The sequence below is a fragment of the Lactuca virosa genome, chromosome 1 (genome assembly GCF_052849685.1).
Source record: "Lactuca virosa cultivar CGN04683 chromosome 1, Lactuca_virosa_CGN04683_v6, whole genome shotgun sequence".
Classification (NCBI taxonomy): Eukaryota; Viridiplantae; Streptophyta; class Magnoliopsida; order Asterales; family Asteraceae; genus Lactuca; species Lactuca virosa.
The window spans coordinates 215,217,474-215,239,253 of NC_136426.1; positions in this window are offsets into that span (position 1 = coordinate 215,217,474).

Sequence of the window (21,780 nt, forward strand, 5' to 3'; positions counted from 1 at the left end):
GACAGAGGTCGAGGATGAGACGATTTATGTTGGGATTGTAGTATTCGCTTGGGTAAAGCGAACTTCGTGACTGGTGAGTGAAAATTGGTTGATATAGTTGTTGAGAAAAGGAAGTCACTGAGACATGTTGGGACATGTAATGGGTAACCTTTAGGGGTTCAACTATGGGGTCGGGGGTTGACCTAGTACTAAGTGCTGAAAGGGATATTGGAGAGGAAGTTGGGGCTTATGATTTTAGATGTCAGAGGACACTTCTGAGCGATCATGATCATTTTCTTGTGTCTAAGGACAGGGTGTTGAGAGCTCATTGATCAGTTGGGTTCTGATATCAATACAGTGGATGAGTCCCTGGTGAGATGTGGATACTTTCGGAGTATGATATGGATCGCTTAGTATGTCTAGTATGAGTGAGAGGTGGCAAATTTCTGGGCTTGAATTGTTTCTAGCAGTCGCAACGAGAGTAGTAGAGGGGCAATGAGTTTTCAGGGTCTGTTATTCGAGGAGCGAATGACACGGTGATAGCGTGAGAGGGCGGCCTAGCAGTGAGACAGGCCACTAGAGTTTTCAGATCCTAGAGAGTCAGAAGGGGTATCGTAACGGCGGAAGGGTATGTCCTCTTACGGGTTTGGGAAGTTCCTGTTTGGTTTTAGGTGTACATGGAGGAAGTTAATTGCGTGATATGACATCCTTTCGGTGGTACTTTTCGTGTTGTTGGGTTCGATCTATGTGACGTTGAAGAAGCGATTTCGAGGGCGAAATCAAATTCAAGTGGGGGAGAATTGTAACATCCGGACTTTCAGACGTATTAATGTGTGTGTTTATCCTTGAGATGTATGGAGTGACTCGACGAGTTGTGAGTCTGACTCGCCGAGTCGGGTCGGGTTGGCCACGTGGAATAAATGAGTGGACTCGACGAGTTACGAGGAATACTAGTCGACTAGGTGCTGGGCAGAGAAACCCTAATTTCCCGAGGCTAGAGCCTATTTAAAGGCACTTATAGCCTCATTTGCGGCTACCTTCCCTGGAGAGCAAACCGTAAGCGACCTTTGAGCTTAGGGAGAGAGTGCCTTGCTATTTATGAGTGTTTGGTGCATATTGTGAACGGAAGAGAAGATTTCCAAGCCAAGGGATAGGAGGGTGTTGCTAGATCTGAGGTTGTTTCACTTCAAAGCTTCTAGAAAAGGTATAAAGCTTGCACCTTTCTCATTCTTTTGTATAGATCTCATGATTTTGTGAATCTAGGGTTTTTCCACCCAAATATGAGGACCTTGAGTATTTTATGTTGATTGAGAGGGTTGAACTACAGATCTGGACCATGTGAGGTCCCTAGAGCCCAAAAGTCCCTGCTTTATCCAACAAAAATAATGATCTTGAGTGAAAAACCATTTTTGAGATGTGTTTTGGCCTTTTAAGCTCAAAATGCCATGCATGAACGTAAAGCCTGCGACTTTACGTTATTGATGAGCCTTAGGAGCGTAGATCTAGAATTTGGGAAGGTTCTCTGCCTTGAAAATGACTGAATGAGATATGAATCTGAATGGACTCGCCGAGTCAGGGAGCCGACTCGACGAGTCGGTGAGGGTTTGTCCCGATGAGCTTGATCATGCGATAGCTCGGCAAGTTGGGGTCAACTCGACGAACTGAGTTGGACCTTCAAGAGACTTTTGAGAATGCAAGTGGACTCGACGAGTTGCATAAGTCCGCTCGACGAGTCGGGTCAAACTTGGACTGTTGACTCGAGTGTTGACTTCTGTAGACTTTGGGGTTTTGGTCAACTTGAGTAATAAAGACCATGGAGGGGTAAAATGGTCTTTTGTCCACTTCAAAGAGTTAGAAAGAGAAAGAATAGCCTTCGGTTGTTTGAGTTGTGAAAAGAGTATTAATTAGAGATATTCATCCCTTGTGTTAGGCGGAGGCTATTTCGAGATTCGGGTGCGAGGTTATTTGCTTGCTTGCTGTCGAGGTGAGTCTTCTCACTATACTTTACCTAGAGTGGTAACTATGTGTGACCATAGGGTCTTATGTGTTTGCTTGAGTTATGCATTTTCTGTGTAATATATGTGTTGTATGTTACCTTATGTGATACATAGACCGGACCGGAGGGTCCAACGTACCATGGGACTGGAGTGTCCCAACTAGACCGAACCGGAGGGTCCAACGAGTTGTGGGACTGGAGGGTCCCACTGACACACATTGACCGGAGGGTCTTATAGAGCTATAGCCTCGAGTAGCTAGTTATTTGTGCGTGGTATTTTGGGGAACTCACTAAGCTCCGTGCTTACCGTGTTATGTGTTATGTGTTTCAGGTATCTCAGAGGATCGCTGGAAGGCACCTGCTTAATTGTACACACACTAGTGAAAGAGTTACATTTTGAGGATCCTGGATTTTAACCGAGCAATTGTGGAATTTTGAATTGTAAATTTAACAAATGAGATTTTTGTAAGATACATTATAAGAATTATGTGATTTTAAAATGAAAATTTTGTTTTGAAAATTTACGGTGTTACACCTATGGACTAGCATACATTTCGAAAATTGACATTAACTTGGGTTAGAACATTACCTTAACTTGTTATGTAGTAATAACAAGAACCACCAAGACCCTTGAAAGCTTAGTTCCCCAAGTGTTGCACCTCTAATGGAGTCACAAACACCCAATGCAAAGGATGAAGAATGAGAGAGGTGGAAAATTCAGGTAGGGTTTCTCTTAGAATGCTTAGGCTGAAAATCCCATAATATGAAGGTCCTTATATAGCTATGTGGGCTGCTAGGGTTTATGGAGGAAACCCTAACTCCTGCTTAAGGCTTAAGCCACCAATGAACTCCTAACTTAGAGCCCTTCGACGAAATCTTATGGGTTCCCCATATATTTTGTCCGCTCCTCACTATGGAGTCCATCAGCCCAGTTTTGTAATTATCAATGATTTGCAAAACCAGTCCCTCCATTATTAATCAGTTCCTTTAATCCAAAAATTAATATCAAATTAATTTCTGATTAATTACAAATTAATAATATGATTTACAAATAATATATTAATCTTATAATATACTAATAAACTCATTTTGAGTAATAATTTATTATTCATATAATAAATTCTACTCTCTCTCTCTCTCTACTTGTCATCCTATCAAGTTGCATGAGTGAAGGCAACCCAAATGGACCATGCTTATAATCAAATTAAGTACATACCAAATATAGTTATGGGCTTAGACACCTAATCCAACAGTCTCCCACTTGGATAAGTTTAATAACTATTATTGCAAGTACAACTTCAGAATGTGATGAATAATTGTAGCTTTCAAAAACCGTTGTCGAACTCTGATCTTATCAATAACGCGTCCTTTAGATAAGGGATCAAATATTCCTCCGTTCTACATGATATCCTATGGACATGAGACATTGATTATAATCATTCTCTTTGTCCAAGTTCTGTTTCTCGATTTACGATTTATGACGGCTGACGAATTGAACGAATCAAATCAGTCCAGGCTTGGCCAAGCGCTTTAGGTGTCATCACTAAATCATCGAGGGGCCCACATATATCGCTTTTATCCCATTTAGGGTAAAAGGAACGTATAAACTTCGACTCATATGCTTGTACTATTTACTCATCAAATCACATACAACAATATGTTTTATAACATCAAGTTACTGATGCGTTTACGTATTATCAATGCACAACCGACTCGTAAACAACAACTATATGTCTCCGTTTCAAGAATATAATATATTATCGTCTCACAATCACTCGTGATAAAATCTATGAAGTGATTCAGATGAGCGTGGGTTTAGTCCAATACTCAAATCTGATTACAGGAGTACTCATGAACACTGCAGCAAACTTTTTCTATGTCTAAACACTTAGACAATCTACAGACGGATTCATGACACTCTTACCTCATTACTTACTTCCAAACTATGATCGACTGTGGATGTTTGAATAACGTAGTTATTCGGGAAGTAAAACATGCGAAGTGACATACAAGAATAATATAATCCAATATGGTCTCAAAACTTTTGAATATTAATAAAACACTTATTATTTAATCACGATATTGATTACACATTATTCATTGTATAATGTTTCGACTATCCAACTTAATACTTGAATTAAAACAATAGTTATCCCCTACTCCAAGCATGCACACTATGTTGATATATGGTCCTTTGTTTGTGAAATAGATCAAATGAACACATTTCCAATGATGCTCATTTCATAATTCCTAATCTTTATCTATAAGTGTAAGAATACCAAATTCTTGTCACCTATTAGAATGTGTTGAATTCTAAATTATCATGCAATGATTCTTTTGTAATGTCAAGGCAACAAAGTCACAAAGACTTTGCCAATGGTATTGCAAAATATTCCACTAGAGATATGTTTCAAAAACTTTCCATGGAAGCGAAATGTCAAATTCAAAGTACATTCCTTTGAACATTCTTCTTGCATGAAAGTTTCTAATTTACACATAGATTCTTAATATCCAACTCCCATATGACAAAATATTCATAATAGAATCCTATCTATTTATAATGAGGTCAATATGGACCATTTATTACTATACTTCCAACTTCCCACAAGCGACCAATCTTTAGTGAACCTTAGATCGTCCTTGACCATTGTTTAACTACTTTAGTCATGTCCAGTTTTGGTCCTCTTTTCCCTCTTAATGCCCTAGGCTTTTGGAAAATCAGAACATGCGAATATTATAGCATATGCAATCGATCCTATACCCGAAGCGTATTGGATACGGTTCATAATGTCTTACATAAATACATGATACTTGACCAGTCTCTTGCTATAATATATATATATATATATATATATATATATATATATATATATATATATATATATATATATATATATATATATATATATATATATGTATATTGAATTTCCAATGTTGAAACATTTCAACATTACATTCGTATATATCCATGACTAAGTCCCATAAAATTTCAATCTAAACTTTTAGATTCGAAATGAAGTATAAGTCCCTCTCCATTAAATCCTACTATAGCGAAACAACTTTTCAAACTCTGCAACATTGCAAATTAAAACTTTGTTTCCTACAAGTGACATTGCTAACTTGCAACACTCAACATAATAATTGTGCTCCCCACTAGCATAATAATTACATACTTACAAGCATAACACTTATGCCCCCATTAGCTTTGACATGTATTTAGAAATCAACTGAACTTCTAGAAATCAATACTTATTGACTTTCTTACCAAAGTTTAGATTATTGAAACGAGATGCTTTGATAAGTCTTTATCTATGCTCATACACCAATTTTTAGAAAGCTCATATGTTTGTTTAAACTATTTCAGAACTTAGAACAATAATTCCTAAATGTTCAAACTATTTGCCATTTCTCACAATTCAAACTATGAAGAGGGATGTCGTAATCATAATCAAATTTTAGAACGCACTTAACACAACTTCTATCTCCTCAAAATCTTCTTGGTGAAAGCGTTTCCTCACAATCATTTTCATGAAGTAGAGAGAAACCTTTTTCCACTTAGATTTTATGGTTTATGTGTTCCTATCCATGCGAATTTCTCATAACCATAATCACAAGACAAGGTTTTTAACATATCCAAACTCATATGGACTGAACTTGTTTAATCTTAGTTTTTTGCCATCTAGTAGCACAAGGTCCTACCATTGCTTCCAGGTTGTTGAGCTGTTCACCTATACTGGTTAATGTACTTTCATTGATCAAGGTGCTTTGCCTTATGCATTCAAATGAGAACACATAGAACTCATATCCATAGTCAACTTAAATGGAATGGGCACAGAAACAAGAATATGTCAACACGATAGGTTACAAACATCAAGTCGTGTGCTAGTGATAAACAATAGGTTTATTCTTGAATAGTTCTTGAAACTATTCAATATCATTAAGACTCCCACTGACCTCTTGACATACAAGATTCTCTTGTCAAGGAACATTTCTTGACAAACAAATATTCAAGAGATAGTGACGATTCTTATCAAGAATAATACTTCATATAATTGGTCTTAGTTGGTCTTTGTTTTATCCAAAATATCATAACCACCAATTTCAAATGTGCAAGAGTTTGAAAACATTTCTACTCCACATTTCATGAAGCGTTATAATCCTACTTAGGATATGTCACTCATGACACAATCTTGGAGTATAACTCTAAGACTTGATTTTGGAACAAAGTATGACTCACCTTCTTGATTCAACAATTTCAACAATTCCCGATTCCTCTTCTTAGTCATACTTATGCACTAATGTGTCCTTAGAGGATCAATTATGATATGGATTCATAAGCATTAAGATGATCATAAGACACGATACTAAAGTATTCTCCTTTCTTTTCAGATCGGAGAAACTTTTATTTTTCTGTCTAATTGATTCTTCTTATTTGTTCTCTTATACTTTGAAACTTTTTTAAGGTATTAGAATTACACTTAATCTTTTAAGTATAACCATATTTACTAAACTTTTAGTAAATTATGATGAATATTATTATCGCTCTTTGTGGTAGATCTGACCAGCGCACAATAATGTGTACTAGATCTTGTATTCCTTCACTTGTCTCACATAGATATGTAAAAAAGGAATTTGTCTTAATTTCCCAAAGATGAAGATTATCATTCATCACACAATACAAGTCGCACGATTCCAAGTTTTTGTCTAATTGAAACTTGGGTGATGAGAATCCTTCCTTATTTGGTAAACTATGACACTTACCATAAATGATGTAACTAAGAATCAAATTAATTTTAAACATTGCTAATAATACATAAAAAAAACCAATTTTCACTAATGCCATTGCAAGGATAATATAAAATAAGACAAAATCAAAATTCTTCTTTATTTATATAAAGGTGCGGAAACTTGTCCTTACAACGCAAATACATATGATAACTATGTCATTAAACATTTCCAAGCAATCTATCATAGCTCCAAAGCAACAACTTAAAAATCTGATCATCGAACCATGCGATCAAAATCCATCTATTCACAACCAGACTCAGATCACTCTTCCTTTAAGCTTCCTTTCTTTTCTTCGATCTTGAAGTAGAGTCATACATTTTGACTTTACCATTCTTCTGATCTTTTAGGTAGATACGTCAGCTTCTCATCCAATGACCCTTCTCTTGGCAATATAAACAAACAGACTCTTTTGGAATGGTGCATGGTATTATCTTAAGATTCGGCGTTTCTCTTATGATCAAATTTTTTAACCATGGTCGATTTCTCTCCCTTAGGAGGGTAAAACATTTCTAGACTATCACCTTTGCCATTGCTAGGGTCCATAGAAATTTGGGATACAGATCTTCCAATCAAATTTGCTTGACTAGTGCGCCAAGTCATTGCTGATTCAGCAGCAATTAACAAATATGTAAGATCAACAAGGGTCATGTCGTGATCTGTCATATAGTAGTCTTTAACAAACTGACCATACGACTCGGGAAGTGATTGAACAACCAAGTCAATAGCCAACTTCCTCTGGAAAACAACACCCAACATTCCCAACCTGTCAATATGCAACTTCATTTCAAGACGTGAGCACATACAGACTTTCCATCTTCGTGTTTGCTTGAGAGTAGGGCTTGAGTGACCTTGAACTTTTCAAGTCGACGAACACGTGGGTCAGGGAGAATTAACGGAGGAGGTGGAGGAAGAGAAGTTCCACGAACGCACGAGGAAGGGATTGATCTTTCACCTTGATCGTCATATGGAATATCATCTACCTGAGGGAAGCTTTTTCCAAAAGATTCGGAAAGACCGTATATAGTTATCAGAACTAGACATCTACAAGGGAGAAATTCAAGTTAGTTGATTTTGTCCTTAATATAACACCCAAAACGAAATATTAAGGCTAGGACCCAACACAATAACTCACAATTCGGAAGAGGGATGCCGTAATCCAATAATAAATTATTTGTCGGTAGGTTTTTAAATGAAACTTCTAGATCTTTTGAGATTCATTGAACTTTTAAATGGCATGTTTAATCTCGATTATGCCCTTCAAGTTTGTGACTGGGATACCGATGATCACAAACAAGGTGTGAATAACTATGAAAATTAGCTTGGGACTCTCGCAGTCATTTATCACCTAATCAATGTGCCAGTTTGCCACACAAGATCCATTGATCTATGATAATCTACGAACTACCCATTGCCATCCTTCATTAGTCCCATATTAGTGTGTCGGCTAACCACACACGCTCCACTAACGACCAATAAGGTGCAATGTGCAATTTCATGGGTTAACATCAAATTCACATTTTTCGTAACATACTAAGATTGGGGATTTATAAAAGTGTTTAGTTACTTTGTATTTTCATTATACTTATTAATGAGGATGTCCTATCCTATCCGTTCGGCTAACGACCCTCCACTAGTCATGGGTGCGGTGGGTAAGATTAGATACTCAATGACGGTCATTTTACATGCCTCTTCATTAAACACCCCTTATACACCAGCTTCGTGAATGCGGCCTACTAACGGTAAGACTGACTTTTACTTATACATATATAATATATTAAACATTTAATTTTATATAGTATAAGGGTGTATTTTAAACTTTTAAAATACTAGGTGGTTTAATCTATTAATAAATTATACATTTAATTTAATTAAATTTAAACCATATTATTATCGCTTTATTAATTCTCTCTTTTAATTAAACACTTAATTAATTTAATAACATCCATAAGGGGGTATATTAAATTATTCAAAATATCAAGGTTCTAAATTTAAGATTTTAGAATTAAAACTATTTAATCAAATTTTAAATTATAAAACCATGAGGTGCACTTTTGAAACTTTTCAAAATATTTGGGTTTAACCATTTAAATTCCAAAAACTAGAACTCTTAATTTAAAATTTAAACTATAAAACAAAAGGGGTGTAATTTAATTTTTTTTTTTCGAAATTAGTAGATCAAATATTTGAATCAAAATAATCTTATATTATACATATTTAACCAAATCCATCAATTTTGATAAGGATATCTCATACAAATAAGAAAAATCGAATTTTAGCATAAAAAACGAGTTATGGTAATTATCCTAATCAGAATCTGGCGAAAAAATCGAAAAATCCGGCACCAGACGAGTCAACTCGTCGAGTCCACTATGAAACTCATCGAGTTCATGCAACTCGTCGAGTCAATACATGGACTCATCGAGTCAGGCTGTCAGACAACAAAAAATTTCGATTTCTTGTTCTTTTGGCAGTCTACTCTTGCACCAATTCAATTGAAAAACATCCTAGACTCTAATACCATAGATGGGTTTTGAGCATAACATCAATCCTATGGTATACATGCAACCTTAATGCTTTAGATTTAAGTTTTTCTCTATTGAACATGCAAATACAAACTCCAAAGCAATAACCCTATGGACTAGCATACAATTCGAAAATTGACATAAACTAGGGTTAGAACATTATCTTAACTTGTTATGTAGCAATAACAAGAACCACCAAGACCCTTGAAAGCTTAGTGCCCCAAGTGTTGCACCTCTAATGAAGTCACAAACACCCAATGCAAAGGATGAAGAAGGAGAGAGGTGGAAAAGTCAATTAGGGTTTCTCTTAGAATGATGAGGCCGAAAATCCCATCATATGGAGGTCCTTATATAGATGTGTGGGCTGCTAGGGTTTCTGGAGGAAACCCTAATTCCTGCTTAAGGCTTAAGCAGCCCATGAACTCCTTCCTTAGTGCCCTTGGTCGAAGTCTTATGGGCTTCCCCATAAATTTCGTCCTCCACTCTATGGAGTCCATCAGCCCAGTTTTGCAATTATCAATGATTTGCAAAACTATTCCCTCTATTATTAATCAGTTCCTTTAATCCCAAAATTAATATCAAAATAATTTCTGATTAATTACTAATTAATAATATGATTTCCTAATAATATATTAATCTTATAATATAATAATAAAATCATTTTGAGTACAATTTATTATTCATATAATAAATTCTACTCTCTCTCCACTTGTCATCCTATCAAGTTGCATGAGTGAAGGTAACCCAAGAGGACCATGCTCATAATCAAATTAAGTACATACCAAATATAGTTATGGGCTTAGACACCTTATCCAACAACTCTATCGTCAAATGATAGGGTCATTAATGTACCTAACTGCTAGTCATCCAGACATCATGTTTTTTGTTTGCTATTTTGCCAGGTCTCAAGAGAATCCTCGCGAACCCCACATGACCGCTGTCAAGAACATATTCAGGTATCTTAAACGAACATCCTCGCTTCGAATATGGTACCTTAAAGTTCAGGTTTCTTTGTGCAAGCGTTTTCAGATGCTGATCTTGGAGTTGCGGTTTGGATCGAAAACATACAACGGGTGGATGTCAATTTCTTGATGACAAAATCGTAAGTTGGCAATCTAAAAAGCAAACTTGCGTCTCCCTATCAACTACTGAAGCAGAGTACATAGCCGCTGCCTCTTGTACTTCACAAGTTATCTGGATACAAAGTCAGCTTCGTGACTATGGCATCAATATGAAGCGAATTCCCTTATATTGCGATTCAGAAAGCGCCATTCACATATGTCACAACCCAATGCAATATTCAAAGACCAAACACATCGCACTAAGGTATCACTTTATTAAAGATCACGTAGAAGATGGAAATGTTGAGATACACTTTGTTAGATCAGCTGATCAGCTGGCCGACATCTTCACGAAAACCTTGCCTGAACAAACCTTTAATCGCATTCTTCAAGGCTTAGGAATGATATAGGTTAAATCTGTTCTGAAACCATCTTGGCAATCATAAGATTTTGATAGACATGCGAATTGGTGCGAATGTTCGTAGTGATTTGCAGTCCACTGTTCACACTGTGAATTGGTACGAATGTTCGTAGTGACTCACAGTCTACTGTTCATTCGTGGTTCGGAACTTCATTTATCCTTTGTACATTTTCTTTATTGCTGTTTATTTATTTCCGTTTTTATTTCTTTTTTAGAGAATTCAAAAATCCAAAAATATTTTATTTGTTTCTATTTTTATTTCTTTTTCAGAAAAAACAAAACTACAAATTATTTTCTTTATTTTTTTTTATTTCTTTTCATAAAATATTCAAAAATACCAAAAATATTATATAATTGAGCAGGTTTAACGGCATATATCTTGGTGATCTCAATTACGAATGATGGGGTAGGTATAAAATCCAAATCTTTACACTAGTTAAGTGTCCCTAGAAGCATGTTATTGCATGTAGTCCGAAGCCTCTGAGACTCTATGTTGAAGCCTTAATGAATTGATACTAACAATCGATTCTTCCCAATTAGGCTGTTTATTAACATAAGTTGTTGAGCTACCTTACTCTTTTCATATTGAGTTAAGAGTTAACTACTTGGTTACTTTCGCATAGCAGAGGTACATTTCTCTTTGGAACCATCTCCATTATTTCTCCATCACATTCGTTTTCACACCTATAACCCCTGAGACTCTCAGAAATTACCACTGAGGTTTACGGTTGCACAAATTCTATGTTTGTGATCTTAAATTTGTTATTACCATGAATTGAGTGAAACCCAATTTCCAACACATATTTACCAATTCACGGTGAACAATTTATACGTTCTAGATTAATCACCATGGAATTGACGAAACTCCACTCATGTTGTTCGTACATTGAAATCTCTTTTTATTTTTGCGAGATCTTAATGAAATGTTCTAGACCGAAGACGATTCTTCTCATAAGATCCTGTTTTTATTTTTCTTGAGATTTCTATACTTATCCAAGTCACTTATATTAATTCTTAAGCATACTTGCTCTTATGGCTACACTGGTCAAACAAGTACTTCATATGAACGTTCAGAATTATCTTGAATTTCGGACTTTGTTGAAGAAGAAACCACCCCTTTAGCCTTATTAAAAACAAGCTTTTAACTTTTTATCAACAAACAGTTGATCGTATTTCAACGAGACAGCACACAGACACTTTAGAGTCTCTCTTGACTCCGAAGGAAGTGATCATTTCCCGTGATCCATCTGCTTTATGTCTCAACATACATCACTAGAATCACATATAATAGTGTTTATTTATTTATTTATCTTTGGCACACTCTCGCACGAAGATCCTTATGATATTCAAAAATTCTGGATTTGTTGTCCTCATAATTACTTTTAGGTTCGGAGTATAGTCAATGGTGATCAATTACGAAAGTATGGAACTGCGAAAGTCAGCAACTGGAACGACGGTTTTAATGGATAAGATTTGAATTTAGGCACGTGAAAACTGAAACGACACCTGCTGTCAGTTATGCCGTCAAAATCATGAAGAATCTAACAGTGTATCTGGATCATCTTGTCTAAGAGGTGAGATGGGTGGTGTAGAATGACCAAGAGTGAATCCTGAAGCATTTGTCCCCACATCAGATGCACTGACAAAAACTGGAGGTTCTCTGGTGGCTGTAGATGTTGTTGTAGTAGAATCAGTAAATAGCAGAGTGGATTGTGCAAGAGTAGCTACTGTGTTACGAAAGAAACCAACTGTGTTATAAAAGGATTTTGACGATTCAATTATCATTACCACTTTCAAAAGAAATCAAAATTCTCCCGGTGACAATTCTCTCTACTGTTCATCTTCTTCTCCAAGCAACCATGACAGCTTCTTCTAAAACCCCTTCAAACACTGAACAGATGGCACAATCAACAATTCTCAACCTCAAGGAAAATCAGAATCTCTATATGGACCTTGACCCGTCCAAGTACGACACTTTTCTTCAGCCAATCATCGAGTGCTTGTGATATTCACCACTGGTTATCACCCTAACAAAGTCTGAAATTGTACCCTTGGTTCATCTGTCCAAGGCCTATTCGACAACAAGCTACTAAAAAGGGGAGGAGATGATTATGTTCGATATCTTTAACAAGACAGCCCACATCACCATATCCCGGTTCTGTAGCCTGATAGGGCTTCCTCAAGGTCCCGCCCTTGTCGATCCAGTATCCAACCCTAACTTCACAATATTAGAGATGTTTTATCACATGGTTATAGGGAATTTCTGACCGCCATCTCAAAGTTCAAGAAGCCAAACCTACCGCCAATGTGGAACAAACTATTTACCCTTCTCTTCGAAAGTTTTTATAAAAGGGTAACTAGATCGGACTTTGCCAGTAAACTGTTCATGACCATCTTGTGTGGCATCTACTCCGGTGTGAATCTCGTCTATGGTTCAGTGCTTTGGGCTCAACTTGTCCAGAGTACGCATTCAACTACACGCCACAACGAGATTTCCTATGCTCGTTTTTGGACTCTCGTTGTTTAAAGGGCTATTGATCGGCTCAACATCCAGGTCCTAGAGGATTTACGTATGGCTGCTATTCAGATTTTCTACACCACCAATATCATCTTGGCTGATACTTCAAGATTCACATTCATCGGCTCCATCCCTTAGGTGATGTTTCGCAATGTTCCTTCAACAAGTGAATTCATGCAAACCTATCGTAGTCTACCGGCCTCCGGTCATCGACCAATAAAAGATGTTATTCCCAATGTTCTCGAGGAGGCCGACAAACCAAAGAAAGGAGGAAAGAAAAGAGCTACGAAGATTGGTCCATCCGAAACTGCCCAGACCCCTACGAAGAAGATCAAGCGAGCGGCTTGCAAGCCACAAACTCCAACTCCAAGTGTTGAGGAGGATTCGGAGTCCAACACGATAACTGAGATTCACATTCCTGAGCAAGAGAAAGCATGAGCAAGATAATACTTCTATGTATTTTCAACATATGGTCTCGTAGCCAACTCCAACACAAACAAATGCTGAGGTAACATTCTCTATGCTTACTTCTGTTCCGATAAGAGATGATTTCTTCCAGGATAATTCTCTTCCTTCTCCAACTGCTTCTACACCACTCGTTACTATTGCTCTGTGTCCAACTATGGGTGATTCGCAACCCCAAGCTACTCTTGCACAATCCACTCCGCTATTCACTGATTCTACTGGAACAACATCCACAACCACTAGAGAACCTCCAGTTTCTATCAATGCACCTGATGCGGGGGCAAATGCTTCGGGTTTTGTGACACCCCCATTTTCATGGCCAGAAAAGACCAATTTTTTTATGCTTTGTTTTGAAAATTAGAGTATCTTTTAAAGAAAAATGTTGCATAATTTGTTCCCGGAAAAACATGATAAATACGTTATCAAAGCATTTCCAAAGAAATGTATTTAAAACACTAGTAATCTACATCTCCATAATCTCTTAGTGTAATATAGCCTCATATGAACACCTGTGATACAAACAAACTAAGTGGGCCAGGTTGGGAAACGTGGTGAGTATATAGGGTTTTCAACATACAATAATATAGTTATTATGTTTAAACATCAAACAATTAATCCAATTACCCGTCCCCATTATCTTCTTTATTTTTAAGCATCTTCCCTATGAATAATCTATTCCTCATTATTTATTCATAAGGAATAGGCATGAAGTCCATCGTCGTCAGGGTTTATATAATAGGCACTAAGTCCATAGTCGTCAAGGTTTATATAACAGGCACTAAGTCCATAGTCGTTAGGGTTTATATAACAGACACTAAGTCCATAGTCGCAAGGGTTTATCTTATTTATTGATAGTATTACTTTTGAGAGTCCACTCACAATACATGTCAATGGGTTTTTAGAGTACATCGGGTGAATGTCTCGTTCACAACACCTACAGGTTGCGAGCCTGCCAGTGTTCCACCAGACCGTCTAGAATAGTCTGTGGTTGTCATCCGTACTCTGCTAGATGACGGGGCCAACGCTTGGGTAAAGGATTCTCTCATTTTTCACCTCTCAGCCTTATCTCATGATCTATATCACCTTTCATCTCATCATCCAACTCATCTTTCATCTACCCATCTTTACCCATTGTAATTTATAGGTATAAAATACATACACAGTTTGAATTATTTAAAACATGTATAATAGTGTTCATCCAGCATAGATAACAAGTATACATATAATATGTACACATAGCACATAATTTATATAAAATAATTCATATATCTATGTGTAAGATGAAAGTAACTTTGCACTCACCTGTTAAGGTGGTGATTCTGATTTCAGACAGCGCTTCGCTTCTTAAAAACAATTTCCTTTGACGAAACCTAGTATTATTACCACTAGAGTTTAGTCTAATATTCAACGAGACTAATTAATAGTCTTAGTATTATTATTATATAAGCATTAAACAATAATTCTCAACTACTATGTACAAACAGGGGCCAGACATGAAACACTGGAGGGTAGGACCATTTCGGCATAATAGCACTTCTGAAATCCAACAACCCAAGCGGCCCTTCAAACCGGATTCCCCGTACCACGAGTAGTTAAAAAGGCATTATAACGGCACTTATATAATTATACTATAAGCCCAAATATTTATTATAAGTTCCTAATAACAATACTAATATTAAATATAAGTTATAATTAACGTAGGGTAAGCCTATCCCATTTACAGCGAGTTTTGCTAAAAACTGGGCTCTGCGCAGGCAAAGCTTCTGATCCGAAAAGATCTTTTTCTCGGAGCCTTCAGGCTCTCCGGGGCTTTCCTCTTGCACCTTGAGGTTGCTAGGGCTTTAGGGGGGTTTAGAGAGAACTTAGAGTGAGAGGGAAGTGGGTTTTGGTGTAAAGAATGAAGGCACTCTCGCATGGTATTTATAGGCTAAAACACAGCTCAACTAGTTGAGTTAGGCCTCCAACTCGTCTAGTTAGGTGACACATGTCACCATCTGGTGGCAAGACTTGGGGAGAAAGCAATGGCTCAGATCGCGCCACGTCACCCCTTGCGCAGCAGCACACTCCCGACTTCTAAACTCCGTAACTTTCGCATACGAGCTCCGTTTTCGACGTTCTTTATATCCGCGCGTAGGTATTGACAAGATCTACAACTCTCCTTTTGTGCTTCCGGTATTATAGGCCTCTACTATCATTCACACCTACTCATAATCGTCCCAAGTATTGTCTCGCAGTTTTCAAAGTCGTCATACAAGAATTTTACATAATCATTTAACGCATCAGATAACAAAATCAAGGTTTTATATTATTTATTGAAATGGTTACATGGATGTTCAAGTTCACCCTATACCATGCCTCTTAGGCTACACCGCATGATACTATCTAGGGGCTACTTCATATCCTGATCTTTGGATACATAGATCCTTACTCATGATTCCTTCAATTTTTACTAGCTTCGTCAAGGATTCTCTGAGATGCTTTTAGGATTTAGAGGTGCATTCGTTCTTGCTGCTTCATTTTTCTTTGAGTGGTATTTTGTCATATGCCCATTGCCCCTACATCCGTAACGTAACCTTTTGTTGTATGTACAATCATTGGTGTAATGCCCGATCTTCCTACACTTGAAACAATTGACCTCTTCGTAGCATCTTCCATAGTGCTTCAGCGGTACATTTGGCTTTGTAGCTCCTTTCCTCATTGGACAGTCATGATTGAAGTGTCCTTCTTCATTACATCCATAACATACCCTTTCATTGAATGTACACTCATCGGTATAATGCCCAAACTTTCCGCACTTGAAAAAAATCACCTCGTTGCCGTATTTTCCAAAGTAATTTCTTTTTGCACTTCTCGCACCATCTTGTTTCACTTCCTCTTCCTCCTCCAGACTTCAGGAATTTTCTCTCCTTGTTGGACCTTGATGATCCCTCAAATTTTCTCTTCTTGCACAAAAACCTTGTAAGAAGCCTAGTTTTGAAGATATAGCCTTGGAGGACCTTGCATGCATGTAAAGTTTGCAACTTTACGTGGTATCTGCACTAGGAGAGCTTGGATCTGGAGTTTGGGATCTTAGATCCCACTGAAAGGGGTTGAACTTGAAGAAGACTAAAGGAACTCATCGAGTCCCTTTGCTGACTCGACGATTCGGGAAGGGCTTTCCCGTTTTCGGAATCCTGAGGGTTCTCGGTCAAGAAGATTTTGGTCATAGGTTTTCGATTTAGAGTTTTTGGCCGAGAACACTAAAGAACTTGGCAAGTAGCAGGTCGCACTCAATGAGTCGAGGTCAACATGGACTGTTGACCTTGACTTTGTTCAGGGTTGACCAGAGTTGACTTGGGAGGGTATTTATGGGATTTTGGGATTGTGACAAGTTGATTATATTGGATCTTAGCTTGTCAGATCAGCATTCAAGAGGTGAGTCTTCTCACCATACCAATCGGTCTAAGGCACCAAGGTCGGCCCATTTTATGATAGATAGTATACCTATTGTGTAGAGATATGTGGTATGATTGTGTAGAGATATATGGTATGATAGTTAGACATGCTCGGTATTATGCTAGCTATATATGTGGTACTCGTAGGGGAAGACCATGGGGGGAGCCCATGATACTTGGATGTAAGACCATGTGGGGGAGCCCATGGCTTTCCAGCTAAAGACCATGGGATGAGCCCATGACACTTGGATGTAAGACCATGTGGGGGAGCCCATGGCTTTCCAGCTAAAGACCATGGGAGGAGCCCATGGCGCTTAGGTGTAAGACGATGTGGAGGAGCCCATGTCATCCTGGAGTAAGACCTTGGGAGGAGCCCACGACATCCCTATATGATTGTATGCATGGCTTATGTGGTAGAGATAGCTTTTATAGCTAATATGATATGTGTTACGTAGATTGTGTGTGGGGTATGCTATGGGGGACTCACTAAGCATTAGCTTACATTTTGTGGATTGTTTCAGGTACATCTGAGTCCCAAGGTAAGGGCAACGTCTGATGGCGCGGCATGCACTCTCTCAGATATTTTTATGGGACACTCTGATGATTAGAAATAATATTGTTGATGTTATGAATTTGAACACAAATGTACTTGAAATTTCATGGTTTATTGATAATGTTTTGATTATTTAGAAATGAAAAAATTGGGTTGAAAATTTGGGTTGTTACATTGAATCCATAGAAATTAATCACAAAATATTATAATTCAAAAGAATTTTTTAACAATCATGATCAAAATTGATCACAACAGATAGAGGAAGATATAAAGATACCTGATAAAAAAAATTGAATAAAATTCTTGCCAGAAATATAATGGTAATCGATTCAAATATGAGATAATATTGGCAATCTATCGATGAAAGAGAATCAACAAATGCGTTCAACTAAAATAAGATTCGAGAACAACAACCAATTAAATGACATGATATGAATTTGAATTAGGTCAGAGATTATGATGATAAGCAATAACATATCATAAATATGAAACTTGAACTTTATACTAAATAGATCACAATAAGTTGGGGTTTTAAAGGATACTTATATCAAGTCCAATAAAAGAATGATGTATATTAGCACATAGTTTCAAATTGATTCAAAGATTTTGAGAGACTCACTAAAAATATCAAATCTTGAATAGATCATGTAGAAAATTGATTCACAATGTAGAATGAAGAACGACATAACCAATTGTGATCAAATAAATTTATAAGCTCAATTGCTTAAATGAGGAGAGTACTACAAAATAAATATTGTATATCTAGCTTAACTATTCTAGTAAACCAACATAAACTACTCTTTATTGTTTATGGATCTTAAATATGTAGCTCCAAATTAAAAATGAATGTGATATTCCTATCTTTTGAGGAGCATTACCAAATAAGTTAAATGGAATATTCTCTATATAAGAAATAGAACCTTTCAAGCCTCCTTCCTATCTCCTAGGGAAAGCAATGCACCATGTGATTAATTTTGTATAGAAATCAATGACCCATTAATTCCTTTTAATATAATACGTTCTTGGTTTATTGATTTCTTTGTTTTTGTAACCTTTTAATGTTTACAATCATACAATGATAATTTTACCGCTAGAGTTGTTTTGGATGTCCTTTTGTATATCGAATATGGATTTCAAGATATTCAAAGGCATAAGTGATTGGATGTAAGCTATATATATATATATATATATATATATATATATATATATATATATATATATATATATATATATATATATATATATATATATAACTCCTCACTTGTAGTTTTTAATATTATTCACCTTCATTGGAATTTGTGATTAAAAACTAATATTTATTGAACTCAAAGTTCATATGTTCATGCTTAGATTTAATAAATTTCAAATAGGCCACATTTTGTTTGGGATAAATGAAATTCAGTAACAAGCAATTTAATATTTTGTCATAGCAACTTCCATTCATTGCTTTCAATAAGAAAGTCTTATTTTCAATTTTTTTTATTCAGGAACTTACTTTAGAAATCTATCTGGTGATCATATTATATTTTTTTATTGGAATATTATATTTTAAAAGACCTATCAAATTATGACCATAATTTCTTTTTTTTAATCAGTTATCAAAATACATCCCCACCATGTATGAATAGGGTGCTACTATATGTACCTATCTGATTCACATAAAGAGTCAAACACACGTAGACACACACTACTCACACACGGGGGGTACAACTAGTAAATTATAGGGTTACATGTAGAATTATCCTATAAATATTATAGGCTATGACAATAAGAATGATAAATTTTACATTTTTATCAATTTATGTATTCTCATATAGCACATCATATCACATACTTACACACACCAAGTAAAATCTTGTTATAAGTACATGTAATTACTTCTAAACATAGTTAGCATTAATAAAATACCTTACACAACAATTTTCTATTCTATGAATGATAAATTTACCATTTATGATTAAATGTAAAAAGAATATTCGGAATAAATAAATTATTATTATTAATTGAAGATCTTGTTTTGGCTACTAAAAATGTCTTTTGATTAAAATTTAATATTTTTAAATTAGACATAAATAATCATCTCTAAATATTATTAAAAAATTTAGAACCCTTAATTCACCAATGAAGCAACCAGGGCCCTTGATTGTATTTCAATCCTATGTTTTTCACCCATAAATCAAATTGCTGACATCATATTCGCTAAATAGAATTTAAACACAATTACACTTAATTATAAAATCTTTAATAATTATATAATCTTTAGATTCAACAATTATGTTATAAAAGGAATCATAACATTCTATTTATGTGCGAGATATAAGTTTCTCTAATTAATATTGTTCTTAATTTAACTCCCTTACTTATAACTTTGGGCTTCAAAATTCAAATCCGTTTAACTTTTTTTTTGAAAAAACTTATTAAATAAACATATAATTAATTCGCTTATTAACCTATAGAATCTTATCTAATCCCATTAAATCAACAAAATATTTAAAGTTAATATTATTCATAATTTATCTCCCAGTATATCCCATATAAAATGAATCAATTTGAGATAATGATTTGAATTTTAAAACTCATTAAGTAAGTAAGTCAATTTATTTTAAATTTTTAATCAATATAACTGATATCTTTCTTTTTCTCCAAATGAATAGTCAGAAATCTCTAAGATGATATCTTAGGGTCCTAATTTTCTTAGAAGATGATTTTTTTATTCAAAAATGTCATGTATATACGATTACACTGAAGTTGCTATATTTAGGACTTTGGATTGAGTCCTACAATTTACAGTATTCTTTTACAACTGTCTTCTTCTCTAATTCTTTTTTTCAGGTTCTTTCTTAACTTTGTCCTCCTTCTTCTTCTCCAATTTCTTGCATTTACTCTATTCTTATTACCAGTTATTACTCTATTCCTGTTGAGAGGTTATGAAAAAATTATTCAATCTACTTTAAGAATATTAGTTTCATTCATTTAGTTACAAAAATAAAATTATATCTTTTATATCGATTTTTTAATGTGTTGACCTATGTTTGTGTATGAGTTTGTGTATAATCAACGTTATATCCTCTATTTTCAAAATTCCTAAAACTTGTGTAATCGATATTCTTAATATGTGAGGGTTATCAAATGCAATCATGAATCAAATACAATGGTATATATCAATGAATGAAAGTGGTATATTTGTATACACCACATAAAAAATACTCATCTACATTGAATACTATTTTCATGATGAATGAGGGCAGAACAACATCTATGTATATGTTCTCTTTACCTGAAATATACATACCCCTACCACTGCTGCCCCCTTCTACTATTTGATATGCTTTCTGATGAGCATCAGAAAAACTATTTATACTTACTTTATTGTCAGGTTTGCATTATGAGGGTTCTTAAAAGTATATAAAATCATTCATATTTGGTTGATAAGAATTTTATTTTATTTTTATAATTTTGATTTTGATACATACAAAAGACTTTGTATCTTATATGTTTTAGAATAAGTTACATTCGTCGCCCTTGAGTTATGAAAAAAGTTATAAATTCTGTCCCAAACATTATATTTTTACTCAAACCCTATGATTTTGAATTGTTCCTGTTTTGCCTATTTTACCCGGTGTATATTACTTGGTTGAGTCACATGCTTTTAACAGTCATTAGTTTTTTCACAAACAGAAACATCACTCAAAGGAACATTACATTCATAGACCACGAGTGTAAAAATAATCCGTCTAATGAAACATCTTGCTTATGAATCTTCAACAAAGACTTACAAAATTGATATTATTCTCTTTGATGAACAGGTAATAACAATTTTTTTTCTATGAATTTTCTTACAATTTCATTCTAACCACATATAACAATAGATAAACTGTTTTTTATGCATTAGGGAAGGAGGATCGAGGCAGAGGTTACAAATAGATGGGTTGAAAGATTTAAATGTTTACTTCATGAGGATGGTTGTTAATACATCCAAAATCCACAACTTGGTCTTAATCGAAACAAAAAAAAGTTTGGTTGATAATGAAAACAATAATCAA